Consider the following 13523-nt stretch of genomic DNA (forward strand, 5'->3'; position numbering starts at 1 on the left):
GTGTCAGGCAGGGGGTCTCACCAAAAGGAAAATATTTTACAGAGCTACAGAGAGGGAGTCAGTAAATGAAGGTGTGACAGAATGACCATTTCCTGCAATATCTTGAATGAGTGTTTTTTTAATTAAGTTAACCTAATTCAATCAAGTTTAATCCTTTTGGGGGCCCATGGTATTAAAAATGCAACTGTTTAGGGGTTATTGTGGAATTTGTATGGTTTTCTGTGAGAACAGTGAATAGGAGAACAGCAGAAGGTCATTATACACATTCATTTAGGCTGTAACATCTCCAGAGAAACCGCCTCCCAGAAAAGTGTGCATAACTAGTTCAAAGAGACAAAGCAAGAGGTTTTGGATAAATAGCCTGGTTTTAAACTGGCTCAGGGCTTTCTTCCTGATCCAGCAAATGGACAGGAACCCTGGTTCATGGAGGACCCCAATCCTTAGGGTACTTTTGGAAGAACTGGGCATGCACATGCCCCATATGACTGTGTGCTTCTTCTGAGCTGAAGCTGTGATGCACGCGTAGCCACAAGGAATCCCCTTGTGTGGAGGTTTGAAGGGCTGCTCCTGTCAGAATCCATGTTAGAGTTGAGGTTAATTCTGATAAGCTTATTAGCATGAATGTACGTTTTTTTATTGTTTTGAATATGTTTCTTTAAATGTTTTTACCTTAAGAATAAAGTAGGTTGCATAGGAAGTGCTGTGTGTTACCTTATAACTGTAGGAATTACACCTGTTAACCATCTCTGAAGAGAAAGCAAGCGGGTGTCCTTGGGCAAACAGTGCTGCAACATACACAGTGAAGGCAGAGAACTGTGCAGCTTGGAAATACCCTAGTTCAGTGGTTCTCAACTCTGGTCCACCGCTTGTGGCAGGAAAGCCCCTGGCACGCCAGGTCAGTTAGTTTACCTGCTGCGTCCGCTGGTTCAGCCGATCACGGCTCCCACTGGCTGCGGTTCGCTGTGCCCGGCCAATGGGGGCTGTGGGAAGGGCGGCCAACACGGCCCACACCGCTTTCTGCAGCCCCCATTGGCCTGGAACAGCGAACCGCAGCCAGTGGGAGCCGCGATCAGCCGAACCTGTGGACACAGCAGGTAAACAAACTGACCCAGCGCACCAGGGGTTTTCCTGCCACCAGAGTGGCAGGTGGACCAGAGTTGAGAACCACCGCCCTAGTTAGAAGGGAGAGAGACATGGGTCTCTACCCAGAAGAGGCAATAGCTGGGGAGCTGGAAGCCTGAGAGTGCGTGCCATTGCTGGACCACTAAGGGGAAAATAATGGTGCAGTTGCCCTGAACTGTAACAGAAGGGAACCCAAGCTGCTAGACAGAATATATAAATTATCTAATTGATGTAATTTATTCTTTGATATAAAAATGTGCTGCTAATTATCTATGTTTTTTTAAAAAAACCAAGAGTATAAATTTGAATCACACAACCCAGACAAGAAAAGACTAACTCATCCATTAAATAAATATAGCCTGTATATATGAATAAGTTTTGCATCACCGCCAGAACGTTAACAGACTCTGTCAGACCTACTGAGGATGTTAATTCCAGTCTATCTATTAGTGCATTTTTAATGAAACCATCATTATGATATGTGGACGTCAAGTATAATTATGGAGGCACCCTTTACTAGAGGGGCCTCTGAACTTTAACTGGGAGTGTTCCAATTGGGAAGATCCTGTGTGCTGCAATCTAGCCTTGGAGACCACAACTTCCACGATCCCTTGGGGGAAGAGAGAGAGAGAGGGAGAGAGAGACTTTCTCTTCCAGGGAGTGAGCGAGAGATGCGGTCGTGGGCTCCATTTTGGGAAAGGAGCTGAGATTCCTTGTGTGGAGCTCTGTCCATAGCAGGAGCTGCTGCTGACAATCTGCTGGGGCTTTGACTGAGCAGGGAGCCTCAGCAGTGCTTGGTGGCTTCACTGGAGCCAGGGCAGAGACTGTTGCAGTGGCCAGAGCTGACTGAGCTGGGCCTGCAGTGAAGGCAATGTGAATAGCTACCACCCTTGTTTGGGAAAGTACTTGCAAGGGAAGGGACACAGCAAAGAAACTTTAAGGAACTGTCCATGGGCAGCAGGTATCAAAGGCCAGGGAAGGCTAAGCCTCCCCAGACTCAGGCTGTGGCCCCGCCCATGTACCACCGCGAGGCCCTGCCCTCCCTGCCCCTCTACCCTGAAGCCGGCAGGGGCTCAGCTCCAGACGGTGGCCTGGGGCGGCACTGGGGCTGGCCCAGCAGAGCTGGGGTGGGCAGGCTAGGGATCCTCGAGCTGTGGGGGGGGGGGGGAATCTCAGGGCTCCTCTGGGTGAGGGATGAGGTGCCTCAGGGCTTGGGCAGGAGGGGGGCCTTCAGGCAGACAGGGCAGGGCCTCCCCAAAGTGGGGGTTTACCCGCCACCCATGGAGTTGTCTGAGTCTGAGAAGAGGCAGAGTGGTCTCCTCATCGAACCAGGACCCAGGGTTGCTGACCTTTGGTTAAGACAACTCCAGTCTTCAGAGGAGTTGTGCAGTTTGTTGCCTTGGCTGGACTGATTCACTGGACCCACAGAGTGCTGTCTCCAGCTTCAAGATCTTCAGGCGCACCCACATAAGTGTTTAGAATGCTGAAATCCAGAGCAGTGTACACTTAAGGGTGGAGTAATTGGTGGCAGTGTGAAGGCAAGTTGGATTAGTTTCATTTATTACTATAAACTATGTTTGTTATTTTTTTTATTGAACTGCTCCCTGCTGATTTAAATGAATGGTGACATTTAATCTCAGTCATATTTTCTCAAATTGTTAAGTAAAGGTGTGTTAACTTTACTCTAAATGCATATTGTTTATAACTGGTATTTTTGAGTTAGACCTATTGCACAGATTAGTTTAGCTTTATTCCTGGAGGTTCCCAAGGCATGCCATTGAGTGTGTACAGGGCCTAGCCAGGTGAAGGCACCATCAATTTTAATTCCCTTTACAAGTAAAGGGACTGCAGAGGAGGGGTGGATTGAGGATTCCTACCTCTCCAATATCACCACTGGGATCCTCAGGATCTCCTTTACCGTCGACAGCATCAGGTGCCCGGGGACACAGGGAAGTGTTGCCTACTCCCAAGTAACCTAGGGAAGAGAGGGGAGGTGATAAGTACATACAAGCATAATTTGTTTATAAAAGATACATGGTCTCCCTCTTTCTCCGAGAACTCTCACTAACATTACCTACAAATGTAAAACAAAAATAAAAATGCCATGAACATAATATAAGACCATTTTTTCCTCTCCCTGCCAGTTTATAAATCTGTCCTTTTGCATAAAGCATATTCCAGTTACATTATATTCACATTCCAAGCATATTTTCATAAAACATATGGAGTGTGACATCACAGAGGCTATAACAGAACTACTTTAGGAGCAGTCTGTGATGAATATGGGAATCTATCTATACAGTTTATAATTCTGGTTCATATTGTGAAGTTGTTCTTAGGAAAAATTGCTGTATCATGGGATGCCTCTATGTCCATGTGTTTCCATCGGACCAAGGACAATGGAGAGATGTTAACCATAAGAACTATAATTTGACTGAACAATGAATATGCTAAATAAGTCATCTAATGCTTCTCCAACTTCCCTGCAGGGGATTTGAGGAAGTGGACAGAGTAGAAAATCACCAGAAGGCGAACTTAGGAACTAGTTGTTGGGTGGTGGGACGTTTAGACTAAAAGACTCAGAGGCACACAGAATGGTTTGAGGAGGAGAGAGGGAGAGCACTGATCAGCCATAGTTAGAGAAGGCTAGGTGGGATAGAAAGTCTCCATGATTGAGAAGACTAGCCATGTGCTGCAGCAGAAGGATCTCAGACAGCCCCAGAGGACTCTGACCCCAGCCCAAAGAGTGCTCTGAGTTAGTGAGAAAACTGAGACAGAGAAATATGTGAAGGGGTTATTTTTAATAGATCTGTGTGTTTCTCATGTGATTAAGTAAAGAGCAATAGTGGTTTAGAATCCTGTGCAAAGTCTGTCTGTGTGTAGCGTGTTTTACACCTACCACGTGCCGTTGAAGAGTTAACCCGTAACCTAAGACTCCCACATGGTTGGAAGTCTAGGAAAGGGTATGTTTAAGCTATGGAAAGAGTCTGAGGGAATCAGTACTGGGGCTGGGCAGATGGACTGCTAGGTTTCAGCTTGCAGGACTGAGTGCCAGATATAGGATCTGCACCTTGAGTGTCCACGTAGAATCATAGAACTGGAAGGGACCTCGAGAGGTCATCTAGTCCAGTCCCCTGCATGCAAGGCAGGACTAAGTATTATCTAGACCTTCCCTGACAGGTGTTTGTCCAACCTGCTCTTAAAAATCTCCAATGATGGAGATTCCACAACCTCCCTAGGCAATTTATTCCAGTGCTTAACCAGTCTGACAGTTAGGAAGTTTTTCCTAATGTCCAACCTAAACTGCCCTTGCTGCAATTTAAGCCCATTGCTTCTTGTCCTATCCTCAGAGGTTAAGAACAACAATTTTTCTCCCTCCTCCTGGGGTGCTGAAACTCTTTTGCAGGCTCACTCAAAACTGCTAAGCCCCAGTGCCACCTTTTATGTACTTGAAAACTGTTATCATGTTCCCTCTCAGTCTTCTCTTCTCCAGACTAAACAAACTCAATCTTTTCAATCTTCCCTCATAGGTCATGTTTTCTAGACCTTTAATCATTTTTGTTGCTCTTCTCTGGACTTTCTCCAATTTGTTCACAGCTTTCCTGAAATGTGGTGCCCAGAACTGGACACAATACCCCAATTGAGGCCTAATCAGCGTGGAGTAGAGCGGAAGAATTACTTCTTGTGTCTTGCTTACAATACTCCTGCTAATACACCTCAGAATGATGTTTGCTTTTTTTGCAACAGCGTTACACTGTTGACTCATATTTAGCTTGTGATCCACTATGACCCTCAGATCCCTTTCCACAGTACTCCTTCCTAGGCAGTCATTTCCCATTTTGTACGTGTGCAACTGATTGTTCCTTCCTAAGTGGAGTATGTTGCATTTGTCCTTATTGAATGTTTTTCTATTTACTTCACTTGCACTTGCAACCCCTCCCAGCTTGGTATTGTCCTCAAACTTTATAGGTGTACTCTCTAGGCCATTATCTAAATCATTGATGAAGATATTGAACAGAACCAGACCCACAACTGATCCCTGCAGGACCCCACTCATTATGCCCTTACACTATGACTGTGAACCTCTGATAACTACTCTCTGGGAACGATTTTCCAACCAGTTATTCACCCACCTTATAGTAGCTCCTTCTAGGTTGTATTTCCCTAGTTTGTTTATGAAAAGGTCATAAGAGACAATAGCTAAAGCCTTACTAAAGCTTCCCCCATATCTACAAGGCTTGTTACCCTGTCAAAGAAAGCTATCAGGTTGGTTTGACACAATTTGTTCTGGACAAATCCCTGCTGACTGTTATTTATCACCTCATTGTCTTCTAGATGTTTGAAAATTGATTGCTTAATTATTTGCTCCATTATCTTTCTGGGTACAGAAGTTAAGCTGACTGGTCTGTAATTCCCCGGGTTGTCCTTATTTTCCTTTTCATAGATGGGCACTATATTTGCCCTTTTCCAGTCTTTTGGAATGTCCCCCATCTTCCATGACTTTTCAAAGATAATTGCTAATGGCTCAGATATCTCTTCATTCAGTTCCTTGAGTATTCTAGGATGCATTTCATCAGGCCCTGATGATTTGAAGACATCTAATTTATCTAAGTAATTTTTGACTTATTCTTTCCCTATTTTAGACTCTGATTCTATCTCATTTTCACTGGAATTCACTATGTTAGACATCCAATCATCACCAACTTTCTTGGTGAAAACCTGGAAACAAAGAAGTCATTAAGCACCTCTGCCATTTCTACATTTTCTGTTATTGTCTTTCCCCCCCTCATTGACTAATGAGCCTACTCTGTCCTTGGTCTTCCTCTTGCTTCTAAAGTATTTGTAGAATGTTTTCTTGTTTCCTTTTATGTCTCTAGCCAGTTTGATCTTGTTTTTTGCCTTGGCTTTTCTAATTTTGCCCCTACATACTTGTGTTGTTTGTTTATATTCATCCTTTGTAATTTGACCGAGTTTCCACTTTTTATAGGACTCTTGTTTGAGTTTTAGATCATTGATGATCTCCTGGTTAAGCCAGGGTGGTCTCTTGCCATACTTCCTATCTTTCCTACGCAGTGGGGTAGTAGTTTGCTCTTGTGCCCTTAATAATGTCTCTTTTTGAAAAGCTGCCAACTGTCTTCAATTGTTTTTCCCCTTAGACTTGCTTCCCACGGGATTTTACCTACCAACTCCCCGAGTTTGCTAAAGTCCACCTTCTTGAAAGCCATTGTCTTTATTGTGCTGTTCTCCCTCCTACCATTCCTTAGAATCGTGAATTCTACCATTTCATGATCACTTTCACCCAAGTTACCTTCCACTTTCAGATTCTCAAACAGCTCCTTTCTATTTGTCAAAATCAAATCTAGGACAGCCTCCCCCCAGTAGCTTTCTCTACTTTCTGAAATAAAAAATGGTCTCCAATACATTCCAAGAGCTTGTTGGATAATCTATGCCCTGCTGTGTTATTTTCCCAACGAACGTCTGGGTAGTTGAAACCTCAAAGCCACATAGAGGCCTCAAAATAGCAGCAGTACCTGGATTCTGTTCAAACACCTGAAGTTTAAAGCATACAGGGATTCAGAGGTTGGGTCTCCTCAGAGCAGTCTGGTGGGTGCCGAAAGAGAGAGGTGTTTGGATAGATCTGTAGCACCATCCAGGAATGGAATTGTGATTCAAAGTTATAGTTCTCTCCCAGGTCCCCCTTTGCTGAAGTTATCTGCTACTGGCCTATATCACTAGCAGATTATTTTCCCTTCTGCATGAGATCAGCTGTGCTGGCCGATGTGCTGGCCAGAGCTCTACCTGTTCCCTACCACTGCTAACCCAATCCCCACCCACGTCTGCAGGGGTAAGGAGCCTGGTCTCTTCTCAGCATTCTAACGAGGACTGCTGGTAGGCCATGCAGGGGAGTAAGGAAAGGGCCTTACACCCCCTTATTCTCATGCATGGGTGTGAAAGGAAAGAGACAATCTTGCCCTTAGGTAGCTGAAGTAGGTGCTGAAGATGGTAGAGGCCAAATAAATTCCAGATTGTAGCTGGCTGTGAACCAAACTTTGTAGGTGGCAATGGCCACCACTTTAAATGCTAAGAAGTGACATGTAGAAAGGAAGATATGGCTGAAAGTTGAAAACTGGAAACTTAAAATACCATTTTTACTTTGTGTTATCATTTTAGGGAGAAGGGTTGATTTTCTGATTGTCCTGTGCATTTTCCAGGGCCATCTTAGCTATGGTGCACATGTTTGTGGTTCTTCCTCACAAATTCCGTATCAGGCCTTGAGCCAATAAAAATAGAAAATCTCTGTATTCGAGATATATATATATATAGTGGAAAAAAAAGTTCCAGTTCACACCAAACTAGTGTTTTTCTGGTAAGTACCACAGTTATACTGAGCTGTGTCTTTAATAGGTAATATATTATGAAAGCACAACTATTTTCCTTAACTATGTTAAGGTATTGATCACACTATCTAAATCTATCCAGAACTCATATGCCAAAGTTTTCAGACGTGGGTATCTTAACTCTTTATGGCTGGGAATTAAATTTCCCAACCTCCACTGAATTTCAGTGGGTATGGGGCACCTTATTCCTACAGAACAATTTGAAAATTCCAGGTTTAATGCCATACTTAAGCATCTAAATAGGTGGCCTGACTTCTTCAGAAGAATGTTTACAGAAAGTCAAATTTTCGCAAATAATCCTATTTTTGTGTGACGGTTCAAACAAGAAGATTTTGTGTAGCTATCTGGAAATCTCTTTGATTTCCCTACTCATTCAATCAGGAAGCAGAAGCAATTCTACAATATGAATAACAAACACTCAAAGCAAATAATTTGCAGACAACCGAAAGGCTAACATGTTTTTATTATTAAACTTATTCACATAAGGATCATGCTGAATAATGGGGAAAAAAAAGTAAAAATCTAAGTTTTTTGTTCAGTTTGCTACCAAAAAATAAAAAAAAAAACTACTAAATGCAAATTCCACTAACAAAAAATTATTCACTGCAAAGAACTTGCCTAGCTTAGATCTCACAGTGCTTTTCTCTGCAAATAGGGGTGCTGGTCTGGTTTCTTGGCCAAATTCCAACTAAGATAATTATATTCTGCTTACCTGAGTTCTCCCTTCAGTGTACCGTGATATGGTATATGTCTTCCTACCCTTAACTGTTTTCTAGCATACTGTCAAAAAGCTTGCTACCTTCCATTTCATGTTGCCTGGCTTTGGGTTTTGTTAAAAAAATAAATAAAAATGAAATGTCCACATAGAGCAATAGGCATCATATTTCTCAGGCCATTCACACTGAAACATGGGAAGAAGTCGTACGGTTGCTGAAGCCCAGCATTACCATGATTTTTTTATACAATTAAAAAAAAATCTTCTAATACTGCAAGGCCAGATGTTTCTGCCCTGCCAAACCTGTCAGGCCAGAAAGTGCACAAACTGTGCTCAGCCTCAAAATGCTGCTGCCTGCTTTTATTATTATAATATAGGAAACAAATGTCAGCTTGGCGGCCGTCGAGTGCCTCTGAACGTTATGAGCCTCACATTTTAATAATTGCTCTGTGGGCTTGGGGATTATCTGCACTTGACTTAGAGTTCACGAGCAAACTGAAAACCCCTTTAAAAGTCTGAAGACTGTTCCTGCAGCTCCACCTTTTGGGAGTTGGGTATCAGCCAGGATAGCTGAGGCTGGTTACTTCTGTTCTAGGGAAGGACTTAACCTTGTTGTACTTCTGGCTGACAGATTAATCACTTGAAAAATCTAAAACCTCTAAAATACTTCATTCTTTAAAGACCTGTCGACACCTTACATAAAGCCTTAAATTCATTCTTTTTTGAGACAATTCTATTTATATGTACTAGAAGCTAATTTGTATAACGAGCGACACATACACAGAGTACCTTTACTAATAAGGTTGTATGCAGTGTTGCAGCCATGTCAGTATCGAGATATTACAGACATAGATTACAGAGATTAGGTGGGTGAGGTGCTATCTTTTATTGGACCCACTTCTGTTGGTGAGAGAGACAAGCTTTCAAGCTACACAGAGCTCTTCAGGTCTGGGACAGGCACTTAGGAGTGTCACAGCTAAATACAAGATGGAACAGATAGTTTAGCATAAGTAGTTAGCACATGTTCTAAGGGATCATTCTAACAATCTTTTATTTAGCTGTGATACTCAAAGTACTTTCCCCAGACTGAAGAAGAGCTCTGTGTAGCTAGAAAGCTTGTCTCTCTCACAACAGAAGTGGGTCCAATAAAAGGTAGCACCTCACCCACCTCGTCTCTTTACTAACCAGGGTTCATCTAGTCTTTCTGCTTAACCCTCACCTGAAATCATAGAGCCAAATTTAGCCCTGGAGCAAGAGGGTGTGATTCCATCCACTTGAACCCTTGGAATACAGTGGCACCCACTTATGCCAGAGGTGGCCTGTAATCCTTAAACTGCACGATCATAAATGTTTGTTGCATAAGGGCCTGATCCTGCAGGATGCTGAGAACCCTGTAGTTAATGTTTAACTTGATTGACTTTAATGGGAGTTCAAAGCATCAGCACCTTACAGGATCAGGTGTTAAACTATCATGATGTCACAAAGAGAAGGGTATATGTGGGATAGAAGCGAGGGATATGTACAAACCCAAACCTGGATCTGAACACTTCCTGAATGTTGGAAAAATCTGCATCAAGATTACAGCTCAGGTCCGTCTCCAATACAAGCAGCAGAAACATGTTGTCAATAAAGACGGGCCTGACCCCAAACCTATTGAAGGCAATGGAAAGATACACACTGCCTTCAGTGGGATTTGGATCAAGACCATAATGAAGTTTAAGATGAAAAGATAGAATGGACGCCAAGCAAGACCTCTGGAAAAACAGAATTTCAGTAGAATAAATATCTCTTATTTTATTGTTCCATAATAAAGATTAAGCTAAAAAAGTAACCACAAAACAAACACAATATAAATGCCCCCTGCCACCTCTTTTATTATTAGCCCTGGAATTAAACTGCCTTCATGTTTAACGACATTTATTTGCCTTTCTTCACTTTAATGTTCTTAAACTATCCCCCAGACTTGTCAGCTCCATTTCAGACTGGTAAATATTCTATACACACAGAAGCAATTTTATATATATAATCATAGGCATGATTGTTAAATTGGTTTCCAGCCCTACAGACTGTGTCCCTCCAGAATCTCAATTAAATGCTTGACAAACCACATGGCTACTCTAATCCCGCTTAAAAGATCGCTGTTGGTAAGGATGGCAGACTGCCTTACTTTTCCATTGGAAGACTCAGAGACCTAGTTTTACTTGATCTCTGTTTAAAAATACTTTGTTTTCCCCCTTGGCTCCACAGTTCATGTTTCACTTGTAACATTCTGCCTCAGTTCTCTAGACCATGTAACAATCTCTTCTTTGTTTAGCCCTACTACCTCATTTCTCTCTATTAGCCTTTAATCCCTGTCAGGGTTTCACCTTTGCAAGGATGAGGTCACAGCTCACGTTGATTGGGAAAGGAAATCCTGATGATTGTTGCTGACAGAAAGCTGATAATGCTGTTTTTGGCAGCAATAAATTCTCAGTCTCCGAATGAAGACTAATCTTTGAGCTAGGAATCAGCTCTTTCAGTAGTTTTTTTGGCCTCATTCACAAATATTTTCCCATGCTCAAGCTCCCTGACCTTTGGATTATTCAATACACCTAAGTTATTTTGTGGAACTGTTTATTCAAGGATACAAATAAGTAGCAATCCATCTATGAGGGACAGTTAAAAATATGAAATAAAATCATCAATATTATCTCTATCTTGAGTGTGGGACTCTGAGCTACTCATTTCTTTCTGCAGCTGGTGTGACAGTAAGGATTAAATTTAGGCCTGTGGTTGAGCTATTCTGTTTGTTCAGTCGGCATTCTGACAACAGGACCTGTGATTTTTATTTTCATTTTTATAGTGCAAAGGCATGTCGCACAGAAGAAGCTGAGGTAGGTAGGAGGTTATTTTTTAAAATTTCAAATTAATGTTACCATTGTAGACCCTTATCTTACAAATTCACTGTTTTGAATGTATGTTATTAGGGTTCACCTACAATGTCCATAAACAAAAAATACCCATTTAAGTTGTCTCGTCAGTTTTAACATCATTCACTGCATACAAACTTCACCAGAATATACCAGCTGTTCTTTTTCTTGCCATGTACAAAGACAGGAGAATTCACAAAATGAGTGAGTAGCAATGATCTCATAGGAAATCTATGTCCATGGAGAAGAAAACACAAGATTCAACAAGAACATTAAAAGCAAAGTTCTGTAACTTTTTCTCTTTCCCTCCTCCTTTCAAAAAACGCTTCCTCCCTTCCTGCCCTATAATCTATATAATGAAGCTTCACTGCCAAATGAACTCTCTCTAGGGCAGATATACCTGAGACCACCCCTAAGAGGAATTCCACATAATGTAGGGTTGGTGGCTGTATTCTTAGTGTGACTACCTGAACTCTCCATCACCCCAATATGGCTTTTATTTTTGACTGGCCCCTTACCACTACAGTGGGCCAAATCCAAACCATTTATTAGAATATCCTTGGACTGTGATATGACTGCAGATCCAAACTTTACAGCTTGAGTAGCTTTCTACTATAAAATGGGTGTATTTACTCCCCTTCCTGCTACTAATAACGAAGCTTCAAGCTAGCATGAACAGGGGTATCATTTTAGTCATGCATTTCTCATATAAACTACTTTTATTTTCTCTCTCTTCTACTGCATACTTGGCCCTCCAAAATAATGTAAAGTAAATTCTTTGACTGTTTTGTGTTTCCAGAGTATACTCTCTCTCTCTCTTTTGGAGACAGAGTATCCTGGAAAACATTCATGAAGGGTCAGAATTGTTCTGTCCTCAATAGCTAGACATGCACAAGTGTGTTTCTATCATAATCCTGAAGTCTAGGGACACCTCATTTAAGGTCTGTGCTCATATGTCACATATTCTTATCCTTTGTCACTTTTGTTCCACATAAGGTTGATCTTTTCAACTGTATGCACCCAAGAAGAGTAATGGAAACCCTGCTGTTTGAGTCATTTAACCTTCAGGATTCTGGCTAATTGTGAGGTAAGGTAACCTTCAACATTGGCTATTTTTGTATGGAGGAATAGGAAGGCTATGAGGGCAGGGAATGGAGGCTGAATTGAGACTCCTGGGTGTGGTCAATCCCGCCATACTCCTCTTGTCTGCCTAGGAGTATTACCATACATGCTGCAGGGTCCCGCTTGACGTTGGAAAGCCATTTGGAAATGGGAGAATGGCTCAGGAACTCAACAGTAGATGAAGAGCCCAATAGCTAGTACAACACAGACACTAGGGTGGTGTGCTGAGAGGCCAGTTGCTGAGGGTGATAGAGCAGACAGGGAGTGAGCTCTCTGCCTGCTTGGGGTGGAAGTTACTTCTGGGGATTCGGAGTATGAGGGAGATGCTTTTGGGGATAGTGAAGTGTTAGGGAGAGGAAAAGTAGAAGGCAGGGAGGTTGTTGTAGTGGGGAAGAGTGGAAGAAAGATATGGGAGTCTAGTTAACTCAACTTCCATTACCCACCTTAGAATAAAGGATTAATGTCCTTCATCACCAGAAGATACATTGAGGGAACCTGTTCTAGCAATAGTTGGGACTAGATGACCTTGCACTCATTTCCATCTTTAATTTCTGTGCACTTAAATACTGAGATGATGAGCATGACAAAAAACAAAAACAAACTAACTAAACAGCCAGATAGATCCACATGAATCCATACAACAAAGACTACAGGATTTAAAAAATTCCACAAGAGTTCCATATTTACCTTTATTCTCAGTTACAGATCTCCATATTTTGTACTGTTCACTGCAAATATTGGGCCACTTTCTGCCTACTCCGTACAACCCCATTTGACAAAATTAGACCTCAGCTACAATCCACACAACTCGCATACCTTTCACACACACAAGTGCTCCCTAAAAGAGAGGTCTTTGTATGTGTGGTTAGTTAATAGAAAAGAAGCCAGGAGAAGGTGCTCAAGAATATGCCGCATTGTTCCTGTGTTTTGTAGGATCAGTAAAACTCCTCAATGTTGTGCACTGCATATGGCTTCCCATCTGCAGTTCTTTACATGCAGCTCTTAACAGACATAGCAACTACCATATTACACTGTCTTTCATGCAGGGCTTTTATTTCAAAGATATATTATTTTATTAAATCACATTCTTGGTGTTTTAATTAAAGACATAAAGATAGCACAGAATCTAAAAAAAAAAATCTGTATTTCCCTTGCACACCAAGGAATTAATGCTTGTATTGCTTTACTAGAATACTCTGTGCTATTGCTGAAACATACACCTAACCCCATTCAAATTGGCATTCTGAATTTTTCAGA

At 42.0% G+C, this 13523-nt stretch overlaps 1 long non-coding RNA gene across 1 annotated transcript in view; it reads left to right on the forward strand.

Annotated features, from left to right (window-relative positions):
* The window catches only part of LOC119847270, a 43773-nt gene that overhangs the window by 10371 nt on the left and 19879 nt on the right, over nucleotides 1-13523 (forward strand). The window contains exon 2 of the long non-coding RNA XR_006281717.1: nucleotides 12141-12231. This is a non-coding gene — a long non-coding RNA (uncharacterized LOC119847270). The remainder of the gene's footprint in view (nucleotides 1-12140; nucleotides 12232-13523) is intronic.

This window comes from Dermochelys coriacea, chromosome 1 (assembly GCF_009764565.3).
Source record: "Dermochelys coriacea isolate rDerCor1 chromosome 1, rDerCor1.pri.v4, whole genome shotgun sequence".
Lineage (NCBI taxonomy): Eukaryota > Metazoa > Chordata > Testudines > Dermochelyidae > Dermochelys > Dermochelys coriacea.